This window comes from Lytechinus pictus, chromosome 9 (genome assembly GCF_037042905.1).
Source record: "Lytechinus pictus isolate F3 Inbred chromosome 9, Lp3.0, whole genome shotgun sequence".
Classification (NCBI taxonomy): domain Eukaryota; kingdom Metazoa; phylum Echinodermata; class Echinoidea; order Temnopleuroida; family Toxopneustidae; genus Lytechinus; species Lytechinus pictus.
In genome coordinates, this window is record NC_087253.1 from 16969733 (window position 1) to 16983478 (window position 13746).

Consider the following 13746-nt stretch of genomic DNA (forward strand, 5'->3'; position numbering starts at 1 on the left):
CCTGCAGTACTGTCCTGTGGTATTCCTGTGATACTGTTCTTTGATATCTTCTGTGGCATTATCGGTCTCATCCTGCAGCCTTCTTGTGATACTTTACTGTGGTAATCCTGAAGGGATATTCTTGTTGATTTCCTGTGACAATCCTATGGTATTGTCCTGTAGTAGTCTGTGCGATTTTCTCACGACACCGTCCTGCACTGGTTTGTTAGGCGTAGTAGTTTGTAAGAATTTCCTGTGATCCAGCACAACAACTTTCACATCTTGACTAATGAAAAGAGGGGTGAAAAAACCCACAAATTTGCAAAGACGTTAAAAGCATATTCACATACCTTTATTATGTATGAGTTGTACTATGCACAGTATAGAACATCTTTGATATCATAAATGACTGCTAGAATAATGCAGTAACATTTCATCTTTAGGATAATACATGTACAAAGATTTATATCCACCAACATTGAGATGCCACATGAACTACTTTCACTATTCATACATTGCTGCCATTTTGAGATCACATAAAGAAAGCTAGATTCGACCCAGAATCCTTCCCTCTAACACAACATTAAGCGATTATTATTAATACCTTGGTCACATTCCTTGACCGGTTGCCTTACGGCGAGACAAAATCAGCAGTTTTAGGTATTCCTGTACAAACCACCCACGTGTAGCTGGTAGTAGCTGGTACAAGGATGATTAAAACTGCTAATTTTGACTCGACGTAAGGCCACGAGCCGGCGAATGTAACCAAGGCTTAACCAGTATTATGGTTGCAAAAAAACCTGTAATAGCTGAGCAATTGCATTTTCCCCTTCTTGTCAACACCCGATTGGCTTAATACTAAAAGCAGAACATCCTTTACTCAACCATGTTATGAAACAATGGATAACCACTTCTGCATGTACAGATAATGCATGTGCATGGTGCACATACAGTAAGGGATGAAATTATGATGTGTTGATCACCAGTATAAACTTAAAGTACATGAACGTAATCATAATCACTTCATTTTGCTTAGAATTCACTTAAGTCCATAAATACTGAAAGATATTTTTGAATGAATTTCACATGATTTAGAATGTTCACCATAGGTTAGAAAAAATATGAACATAAGATTACTTTGCCAAAACGTAGATCAAATCTATTGAGACATTAACCTTTTTGACATTGAATAGGCATATCATTGTTTTACACAGTCTTCTTGTCTAAGAATTGCTCCAACTACGTATTGAAGGGTTATATATGAATGTAAGCATGGGCCCATCATAAACACGAAATTGCGGCATGTAATTTGATTTGCTACATGTCATAATTGATAACTAAATGACGTTCAATACATGATGTTGCTACATAAAATAATTAAGGTCATGTGGCAACGTGAATTCATACCTACTCGAGCCATTTAGTAATTTCAATTAGTATATGACCTAATTAATTATGACATATAGCTCAAAATTGACCAATTTGATTGACCTCAATTATTTGAAGTAGCAACATCAATTATTTAACATAAGCACTCTCAATCGACGTGGAGTAACTCTTCTTTAGGTCATGTTACTATTCGAATTGGAACATGTTATTGTTTAGGTCATGCAGCAATTCAAATTACTTGCTCAAGTAAACAATTACAATTGTAATATCACGCAAAATGAATTAGCTGTACATGACATAATTCTGTTTTTTGATGGGCTTATGCTTCCATATATTAAGTAAATAGCTTTAATTCTTAATGATTATCCAAAAATTCATATACATAAAACAAACCAATATGAAGAGCATCATATCCAAAGTGATCACCAGTTCACCCAATGTTACAGTACAAAAATAAAAAGCTGATTTTCTTATGTACTTTCACACACGTTATACATGTGCACTGTATGTCACTTGACCCTGGCAGACAATAGAATTGACAAGCAGTGAGTCCTACATGTACATGTAGCTGCCTGGTTTGCATACTTTAATGTTATATGAATTTCAATCATGGCCATGTGCTGTTTATACACTAAATGGAGGGATCTTGTCATAATGTTATGTCAATTAAAAACTAAATAAAATCCCAATTATCCTGAATAGACTAGCCCCCTTGCAATGGACATTGTAATCTTGTTTTCTTTTACCTTTCATTATTTTAGAAAATTTTCATACAACTAGGGCTGGGACTAAAACCCGAGTACCCGGGTCCCGCGCCCGGAAGCCTTGGGTACCCGGGTAGAAAAATCAATACCCGATACCCGAAAATTGCTCACCAGTATAATGTACATGTATTTGATTTGTATTGCGTAGTGTAAGACATGATTGTAACTCATCACAAAAGTACACAAGCCTCATTTTGAATTTCACCAATTACCCTCTAAATATCCATAAATATACAAGTTTTCAAGTGATGATGATGTGACCGAGATCGTTCAATCATCGCCATGTTTCTTTTGCAGCGCAGTGACGTCATCCAGCAACTGCGACGCAAACCAATTTATGAATGAAAATATAGTAAGCATGCGCATTGCAAGCCTCAGCCCCACTCAGTATTCCATCAAAACAAGTCTGCAATACTCTGTCACCTCATACCAAAATCAACCTACGAAGCGCCAGCCAATCACGTTCTTGTTACCATTTTTAGTTCATCATAAACCGAAAATGGGAACACGATCGTGATTGGCTGGCGCATTTGACGCTCCGAAACCCTGAAATCAATTGACTTTGTTCACGTAGCGATACAAACTCACGAACACGATGTAATATCGACGCTACTTCGTAAGATTTTGACGGAAAAGCAAGAAGTAATAAAAATTTGCTTACCTGTGCAGTATCGGTGAGAAAACCTTTTATAATTCATATGAAATATAGGAAAGTGGAATTCTAGGTCGATTTTGGTACGAGGTGACAGAGTATTGAAACTTAATTGTTTCGATTGAATACTGCGTGGGGCACGGGAGGCTTGCAATGCGCATGCTTACTATATTTTCATTCATAAATTGGCTTGCATCGCATTGGCTTGATGACGTCACCTATGGGGTTTTTCCACCAGTCATATTTCAAGTGACATGATTTTCGGGTACCCGCCCGAAAATTACCACGGGTACCCGAAGAGAAAAAACCCGAAAGTCCCAGGCCTACATACAACTCTTTGGTTTTTTTTTATACTTTATCAAAGTTTTTATGATTATAAATGTAATTAAATAATTTGACTTTAATCTTGATAAATGTATATTACTGGTATACTAATTGTGAATTTTTAGCAAGAAACAGTATTTGTGTTGGATTAATACATAAAAATGTTGCAAAATTTCGGAACAGCGTACCCAGGCATCACAAATTTGGTCTCAAAAGATGTGCAAGACTTGAAAGTAAAAAGGCAGCTAACAGCCTCCCAGTTATTAACCCTCAGTTAAATTGGACCAATTTGACCCCCCCCTTCCAAAAATTTTGCGACCATGCTGTCGCACAATTTTTTTAAAACATGCCTCTTTCTAGTCTTGTGCATCTTTTGAGACCAATCTTGTGTCACCCGGTACGTGGTTCTGTAATAACGTGACATTATGTAAGTACATGTCATACCAAAAATTGCTCAAAAACGTGATTTTGTGTACAAAGTCAATGCAATAGAGGAAAAAGTATGATTTTGTATTCTAATTACGCATAAATTAGTATTATCACTTAATAACAATTTGCGTGAAATAATTTACAATTTAATTTTGTAAATTATGCCCTAGACAACCCATGTGCCCATGTAAGACGCGATTGTGCGGTCGAGATCTCAAGGGAGGGGGGGGGGGCCCTGGAAACCCCCTCCCCTCCCCCCTTCCCCGGCCATATCAACTCCCAAAATACCCTGGCCTTAGTTGACTTTCTGGCTCCTCTTGAGTAGTCACCATTCATTGGACAGCTTGTTTTTATCCACGTCTGTATAGCACGAGGCAGCTTAATCTGTAGAAAAAAAACACACGTACCATTACGATAACATGAACAACATAAAAATACAAGAAATAAGGTGTTTTGCCACCATCTAGATCTCTTTTCACAAGTACATACCTATCGGATCATGAGGTCCTTGCGGCTATCTCTCTTAGCATATTCTTGCTTATAAAGCAAACTAAGCCGAAGAGTGACAAACAATTTATAATGCAAACAAATTGTCATAAGCACATATTGAAACTCTTTAATAAAAAAATGAAGAATAAATCTACATCTTCTAACAAGGATTACACTGTATGCCACTGCATGAATACAATCTGCTTAATTTTGCAATTATAATATCTAGTGAAGTGAATGCCTACATAATCACCTTTTATGAACTCCAACCGTGTCTTGTACATGATCATGGCCTTTTCTGTGTACACCTGTAGTATCTTTCCCACATAATGCTGGACTTGTTGCTCGATCATCCAGAGATCCCTCTTTGAATCTTTAATGAAATGAAATGAATTTGAGTGACATAGTAAAATTTTATTTGCAGATTAATAAAAATACATGATGATAAAACTTCTTCATTTCCATATTTCAGTGTTACAATTCAGGTGCAAAGAGTCATATTCTTTAATAATATTCAACATAAAATCAATGAAAACTAGTGCTGTTGTCGATAGGCCTCATATCGACATTGATGTCGACATACAAAGGATTTTCAAAATTCCGACATGTCGACATGCACGCACCCACATCGACATGTAAACATAAAATAAAAAGGGGTCTAGCCTACAGTCACTAGTGTAAAGATTAGCTGAAAAGTTAGAAGCATTTATCCACAGTAATTGGCGCGATTAAAAGGTTTATTCAGCTTAGCAGCGCATTAAATGAAAAAAGAATACCTGCAAGCTGTGCGGCAGTAGAAATACGTCAGTGCAGGGCCGGCCTGCCCGATCGAGCCGCCCTCGATATCCCGCTATAGCGAGCGTAGCGAGAGTAGCATTCACCGTACCCATCCACGGAAATATGTACCCATCGCGCGCTATTCACCGTGCTTGATAATACGTTGCTCCTCAATGCATTACTTTTCACATAAACGTGAACAGCAGCGAACACGTGTTTTTGTCAAAGTTGTGACCGCAGCAATTGAGCGCTTACTTCATATCACGAAGTCACAGAAAACTTCCCTTCATTCGTTTGGAGATCGTTGCACGGATCGCCTCGGAAGTGATACTGAAATTATCGGTCGATTTTCATTATTTTTCATTGTCAAATTGAGGAGCTTGCGTTTGCAGCACATGGTACCAACGTATACTACGCAATGATCACTGTTGTAATTGGTGATTCTCAAATTGGCTACGAGTGTTATTGCGCAATGCTTTCGAGACCGGATCGTGGTACAAAAACTTGATTCTCCAGAAAAAAATGTGGATTAAATCGGTGATTTTGGAAGTGAATTCACTCCAGCTTGGTAAAAAATATGTTTTCCCGAACTGAGCCTGTATTATAGATCTAGTGTGGGGATATCACTCGTGTCAAGGTGAATATATTTGATTGAGAGTGTTGTTCCACGATCGAATGCTTTTTTTATGTTAGGGAGCCCAGGCTAAATTACGGTCCCTTTTTCATGTCGACATTGTCGATGTCGGGATTAATTTTTAAGCGACATGTCGACATAGATTTTTGTTCCCGACAACAGCACTAATGAAAACATTAAAAGTAGAGGAGCATTTTAACCTTACTCACAGTCTGTTATTGTCGCTTAAGTCTTTACAATAAGAAGATTGGACACTTTGCCGACATCGCGTAATGCTTTGCATCGATTTACATGTATAATAGTCTTTGTGCCTAGTCTTTTCTATGTAGTGTCTTTAATATGTAGATAAAACATGCGTCCTTTAGCTAATTAGACAAACAATTTTGGAAATTAAAGACGGATCCATATTTTATCAACCGGAAGAGAAATTAGTGCTTAAATGAAGCTATTTGAGGGATATTGATGATATTTAGGGTGAATTGACTTCAAATCTTTTCGTAAGTTTGTCATGTTCATAGAAGGCCGGACTTGATTTTATAGAAACCTCTTTTAAATTTGTGGGATTGCCTACCTCGAGTGAAGTTCGTGCAGGCTCCACTCCACTTCACTATTGCTACACTACGCTCCACCTACCCAAACTTTGAGACCGTGAACTGGATCTGATATTCCGAGTGACAAAAAGTGGTATTTTATGGGGGGGATATAAAATTCATGCAACATCACGCTCTTTAAAAAAATTAAAACTAATATTCTTCCTGCACACAAAGTTTCACTTCTTCCCCATGCCTCTATCCGTCTCAAAATTGATGATTTAGAGCCAACATGAAGTTTCTCACACGTATCAATATTCAATACATCGCATGCGCGTGAGGTCGGTCAGGTCAGACCAGACCCGGTATATCGCGCATATTGCATCCGCATGCAATGTTTTGAAATCGGCAGCGAATTATAAATATGTGTGAGGAACTTCATGTTGGCTCTAAATCACCAATTTTGAGACTGATAAAAGCATGGAACTAAATGAAACTTTGTGTAAAGTAAGAATATTAGTTTTAATTCTTTTTAAAAATCAAGATGTTGCATGAATTTTATATTCCCCACCCCCATAAAATCCCACATCTGTCACTCAGAATATCAGATCGAGTTCATGGTCTCGAAGTTCGAGTAGGTGGAGCGTAGTGTTGTGTAGCCGTAGTTAAGTGGAGTGGAGCCTGCACAAACTTTGCTCCAGGTAGGGATTGCCATGCAACTGTTGACATTGTACACAGCGGCACGTAATACACCCATCGGTGCTCTCTTGGCTTTCCATGTGATGCCACTACCGTCTATCATTAAGAAAGAAGTTGACAGGTTGAAGGTTTGGAGGTGTCATAAATATTTACTATTTAGTTAGGTTGTTGTCCAAAATCTGGCGCTAATGCAGTTTCGCACCGGCCGATTACCAGCATACCTCATCACCAATATCTGTTCCAAATGTCATGACAAGTCTCGCAGTCATATTTCGATGTCAATATACCTACTCCTTTTCAAAATATCCTGATCGGGAACGGCTGTATTTCGGCTTCGATCTTGACCTCGTTGATCTAATCCGTAGACATCGCTTCGCAGATCGCTTGGATTTGCCATCACTGTAATGTGAATATGGACTGAATTTAGCAACCAAATAATGTGAGCAAAGCGGTGTTTGACTGAGGATTCGATGTCTTCGAGATCGCAGTCAAAATACAGCCGTTACCCCTCACAATATTTGGGAAAGCAGTGGGTATATTGATATCGAAATGTGAACCAAGAGACTTGTCATGACATCTGGGAACAAGTATTGGTGATGAGGTATGCTGGTAATCGGCAGATGCGAAACTGCATTAGCGCCGGAAAAGCAGTGGGTATATTGACGACGAAATGTGACTGAGAGACTTGTCATGACTAGCCTGGAGGCATCTGGGGAGTAAAATTATTTCTACTATACGTAGGCTTAGCACATAAATATTTATTGGCTAATGCAAGTATTTTATAATTCACGATTATCATCGGCTGAAGTTTTTTTTTTTTAATTGGCACTGCTCATGATATCGTCGCCCTCTCTTATACACGTCTTTTAACTAGGCTACGAACAAAGAAGGAAATATGGCGACAAGATCATCGGTGAGTATCTGCTCATCTTCTCACATGATTTTTCTTAATATTTGTATTATTTTTCGTGTAAAAAACTTTATAAGTGCCTAATGGGGGGAAATGAACTTCTTTTCCATTTACAAAATTGAGTGATAAGCAAGTTAAATAAATCAAATATTTTGGAGCAACATTGTTTTCTCAAAAAACTCTCCTTCGTGTGGCCCAATGCCTTGCCAGGCATCATGGGGAGTAAGCCTACATATACATGTAGTAGAAATAATTTTACTCCCAGACACCTCCAGGCTAGTCATGACAAGACATGATTTGGGACAAAGTATTGCTAGCCTATTAGTGATGAGGTATGCTAGCACTGTAATCGGCGGGTGCGAAACTGCATTAGCGCCCCCGATCTTGCCTTTCTTGAAATGGTTAGCGGACAAGTAGCTTACTATCTTTGATTTAGTCAAGAAGTTAGACTTACGACGGTGTTGAAGCCTGGAGGCGTTTGGGGAGTGAAAGTAATATACTGTACGTATGGCAAGGCTCCACATTAACTTTTTTTGGTGGTGGCCCGTTCGGGCCACCAAAACCATCAAATAATTTTTTTTGGTAGCCCGATATTAAAGTTTGGTGGCCCGAAAAATATAAAGAAAAACATTAAAAATGAATAAAACAAACTTCTGAAATATTAATTCTGCAGCCACTACCACTATATGTTACTTTTACTTTATACATCTTGTATGTAAACCTTGTTTGCTGTTATTTTACTTTGCTAATTTATAAATGTTTCTATCGTTGTATAAATGAAATGATTGAAAGAGAATAAATGAATTGTATTGTTTGCAGGTTGTGTGGACTTTTTTTTAAATCTCTGTATAGAGCTAATGGTAAAGTAAATAAATAGTGCATAGCAAATTCAGATAGATGTACAAATCAATGGTTTTTCCTTCCTTCCTCTTTGAATCCTAAAACCTAGATTATGCATGCCCCAAATCCAGTTTATTTCTGTTTTCTCTTTTGTAGCATATTATAGAAGGAGAAAATCACAGAAAAATATGCTGCAAATTTAGAACAATGCATAAAAGGGAGAAACAAACGAAAATAATTTTCAAAAAGTATATTACAAAAAGAAAACAAAAATAATAAAAGAAATTAGTGAAATAAAACAAAAGAAAGAAAATGAAGGGGAAAAAAGAAATGAAAAAAATTAGAGAGAAAAAAGAAAAGAAAATGAAAGAAAAATTAATAAAACAGTTAATAAAAAAATGGGGAAAAGGGGAAAATTAAGAAGCCATTACATATATTTTTTAACAGCTGTGGCAACAGTCTATTCTGACTGGAATATAATTAAAAGCCAAGCAAATAATTTTCACTTACTTTTTGGGAATGGCACATTTTCATTTTTATATCCTTTAGTTTGTATTATTTTATTTTCAGTAGAAACATATTTTCTAATCAGGCATATTCAATGGGAAGGGGTATAAATGGTTTAACCACTGTCAAAAAAAAATGAAAGGAAAAAAAAAAGAAAACGGCAAAATTTATATCTGGAAAAAAAGTGTGAGAAAAGTCCTTCCCTATATTTGCCAAAATGTTGGAAAAAAAATCACATTTCATATCAATGAATTGCCTTCCCAAAGTATTTACTTTCTCAAGAGTGGTTTAAGAAGTCATTTATAAACAAGAAAGAAAGAAACTGTCTTGTTTGTTTTTGGCTAGAAAATACACAGCTTAAAAAAAAACCAAGTATCAACATACATACAAATGCACACGTGGGACTGTGATGTACTTGCCTATGTGTTTTTATGTGTATTAATTCATGTGGAAATCGGTCTTTTTGAGTCAAAAGAGAGGTCATAATTCCTCTTCTTAATACTTGCAAATAATCAGGGTACATCAGATTTTCGTAATATAGACTGTAGAATTGCATTTCATTGGTGTAAAATGTGACTTTGACTGAGATTTTCAAAGTTCTGTGGAAGATTTCTCAGCAGTAACATTTTTTTATCGCAGCTCCCCAAGTCTGAATAGGCTGAGCTAGATCTAGAGCACAGCTGTATGCAGTGGCTTCATGCAAAGCTCACGCCAGCCGGCCGGAGCGTCTGGCTGGATAATAGCTACTGTATGCTATAGCTGTAGGCCTAATATGCAAACTTTGTGTGTGTGTATTTGTGTGTAGATCAACAAAAAGGGCGCATGACGAACTGGCTTGCAATTTGAGCTGTAGAAAGTTGATAAATGCGTGCAAAATTGGGAGAAAAATTGCGCTACTTTGAAAATTATTGGTTGCCCGATTCGGGCCACCAAAACTTAACATTTTATCAATAATGGTTGCCCGAGGTGAATTTTTGGTGGCCCCGGGCCACCGCTAATGTCGAGCCTTGCGTATGGTCACTCCCCTTACGCCTGGCATTTGTACTTATAGGCTCCCACACACCAAAGAAAAATGCAACTATAAAAATGCGCCAAACTGCTAGTTATGTTTAGATTCTAGTTTTAACACTTCTGTACATGGGTAAAAATATTGGTTGGCAACGTTTGGCAAAAAATGGATAGTTATGGTTACAAAATGATGCCAGAATTATATGAATTAATAAAAGTAGAAGAGAGTTTACTTACACTTGTTGACATCGCCATCTTTGTAAATGCAACCTAGTTACGTTATGCGTATAGAGGGCGGCAAAATCATGAGCGGTGCTAGATTAAAAAGTGCTAAAATGTCCCGCTTCTAGTGCTGTTGTCGGAAACAAAAATCAATGTCGACACGTCGCTTAAAAATTAATCCCGACATCGACAATGTCGACATGAAAAGGGGACCGTAATCTAGCCTAGGCTCCCTAACATAAAAAAAGCATTCGATCGTGGAACAACACTCTCAATTAAATGTATTCACCTTGACACGAGTGATATCCCCACACTAGATCTATATAATACAGGCTCAGTTCGGGAAAACATATTTTTTACCAAGCTGGAGTGAATTCACTTCCAAAATAACCGATTTAATCCACATTTTTTGTACCACGATCCGGTCTCGAAAACATTGCGCAATAACACTCGGAGTCAATTTGAGAATCACCAATTACAACAGTGATCATTGCGTATTATACGCTGGTACACATGTGCTGCAAACGCAAGCTCCTCAAATTGACAATAAAAAATAATGAAAATCGACCGATAATTTCAGTATCACTTACGGGGCGATCCGTGCAACGATCTCCACACAAATGAAGGGAAGTTTTCTGTGACTTCGTGATATGAAGTAAGCGCTGAATTGCGGCGGTCACAACTTTGACAAAAACACGTGTTCGCTGCTGCTCACGTTTATGTGAAAAGTAATGCATTTAGGAGCAACGTTTTATCAAGCACGCGATGGATGGGTACGGTGAATGCTACTACGCTACGCTCAGCTCGCTATAGCGCTAGATATAGATCTAGAGCGAGTCGGGATCGAGGGCGGCCGGCTCGATCGGGCAGGCCGGCCCTGCACTGACGTATTTCTGCTGCTGCACAGCTCGCAGGTATTCTTTTTTCGTTTAATGCGCTGCTAAGCTGAATAAACCTTTTAATCACGCCAATTACTGTGGATAAATGCTTCTAACTTCTCAGCTAAGCTTTACACTTGTGACTTTAGGCTAGACCCCTTTTTATTTTATATTTACATGTCAATGTGGGTGCGTGCATGTCGACATGTCAGAATTTTGAAAATCCTTCGTATGTCGACATCAATGTCGATATGAGGCCTATCGACAACAGCACTACCCGCTTCAATCACTGAACTAGAAATACGTGGAAGTCGTGTACACCCAAGCAAAACATCGCCAGCGAACTCGATAAGTGACCGCCACCATTTTGCTAGGTCAATTGTTCGAGAATGCCCGTAGAAGGCAAGATGCAATATGTTTTCTCTTTGTATTTCTAACTTAGTTCAGTGGTTGGACATTTTAGCACTTTTTAATCTAGCACCGCTCATGATTTTGCCGCCCTCTATATGCGTTACGTAACTAACTTAGGTTGCATTTACAAAGGATCAAAGATGGCGATGTCAACAACAAGTGGAAGTAAACTAAACTCTCTTCTACTTTAATTAATTCATATAATTCTAGCATCATTTTGTAACCATAACTATTCTTTTTTTGCCAAACGTTGCCAACCAATATTTTTACCCATGTACAGAAGTGTTAAAACTGGAATCTAAAGTTTTTAACTAGCAGTTTGGCGAATTTTTATACATATAGGCCCTAGCCTAATTAGGTCCTACTCCTAGTTGCATTTTCCTTTGGTGTGTGGGAGCCTATATATAAGTATAGTGAGTGATGGTATTACCGACCGGCCTTGTATTACCGAACGCGCACGTCATATGCGTCAGAAAATAATCAAATATGCTCAAACCTTTGCTACATCCTTCCAAAGGGAAATTGAATAGAAAAATTATGAAAAATTATCAAAAACACAATTTCAAAGTCTTTATATCCTAAAACAATAAAATATGGTCAAAATAGCTCATCAGTGACTTTGTTGTTTTCCTAACTTTTCCCATAGAAAACACACGTTCGGTAATACGATACCTTTTTCAAGTGACCAAAATATTTCACTTGCGAAGAGAGGTCCGATTGGAGGCTGATGTTGAAAAACGAAAAACAATTTCGGCAAAATTTCCGCATATTTATATTTTGTAGGTATTTGTGTATTTATGGTGAAAGTTTTGTGAATTTTATTGGAATAATGTGTTTGATATGATCAAATTCATGAAAAGTGTTCGGTAATACGATCCACTACCATACAAACGCCAGGCGTTAGGGGAGTGACCATACGTACAGATTATTACTTTCACTCCCCAAACGCCTCCAGGCCACCCCTGACCTGGCTACAATCATGACAATCATGAACTCTTTGCCTACTGAGGTAGTCACAGCATCAACAATCAATGGCTTCAAGACAAAGTTAGACAAGTTCTGGTCTGCGTGGCATTATGTTCACGCATGGGAATAGTGCCTATTTCATTCCAATACATTAATTGGCACAGCACATTGCACAAATAGCACAGACTCAGTTTTCGAACTTATCCAAGCTAGGAAGACAATCAAGCTAGGAAGACAACAAGATAGGAAGACAACAAGATAGACCTGGAAACTTGACTGCAGGAACAACTGTATTTTTCCAGTAGATGCGGTATAAAGGTATAAAGATGACAATACAAACATCCTCACCGCCGCCATCAATTACTAGCCAGCCGTTGGCCGTCCCCGGCCGCGCACACCGCAGATCAGCCCCCACCCGTTAAGCGATCGGGAACAACGGCAGTGCAGTGGCCGTACGGTAATGATTAAAAAGTCGAAGAAATTTAAGTGCATGCCGCGCCAAACTACGAAAAATTGATCTAACTTACTGTTTAGCCTGTTGTGTGAATGTCTTAAGAAGTCGTTGTCCGAATCTGATCCATATTCTGTTAGTTTTTGTTGAAATATTGACGGCCTTCTTCATCAAGCTTCAGGTTCAGCTGAGCCTGAGCAGTTAAAGTTACGAACGTTTTTTTTCAAATGGCGGAACCGGAAACACGTATACCGGCCGTACGCGTGCAAATTACTAGTCCGTGCGTTTGTACGGGGAGGGGGAGGGGGGGGGGGTCTTACTTTTTACTTGGCAACCAGACAATTTGACTATTTTCGCCATCATATATATCATATTATTAACGTAAAGTAATTGAATAAAGTAAAATTCATATATTTATTTCTTCTTCCTTTGTTTTTCTTTTCTATGTCTTTTAATTTTTTCTTTCTCTTTATTCTTTTTTTTAATATAAGGATAGGATTTAAAAACATGTCTCACAATTTAAAACCAGGGCTTTTACTGAAAATATGTTATATAGGCCTACTAGTATGCAAGTAGGATGACAAAGAAAGCAATGAGGAAAATCACAGCTCCAATCCTATGTATTTTTCATTTTATTTATTTTCAAAAACACACATTTTATCCTTTCTTGCGATCGAAGGAAAGATCCCTTTATAAGGTTCAAGTAGTACAAGAAAATAATCTTAGATCAAGTGCCGGCAGGGTATTTTGATAAGGGGTGGAGGAGCAAGACAAGCAAATATAAAGATACCATTTTAAAGCGAAACATAAGAAAATATAATAACTTTGCCAACGAGGTAAAAAAAATAATATTACATCGGTCGTGACACTTTAAGGATGGAAAATAG

The 13746-nt window shown here is 37.8% G+C and overlaps 1 long non-coding RNA gene across 1 annotated transcript; it reads right to left on the bottom strand.

Annotated features, from left to right (window-relative positions):
- Positions 1-309: 309 nt before the first annotated feature.
- Positions 310-13090, bottom strand: LOC135155517 (uncharacterized). Its single transcript, XR_010294665.1, has 3 exons — positions 12936-13090; positions 4280-4399; positions 310-3921 (listed from the first exon to the last, which is right to left on the bottom strand). It is a non-coding gene; the product is annotated as an uncharacterized LOC135155517 (long non-coding RNA).
- Positions 13091-13746: the final 656 nt, after the last annotated feature.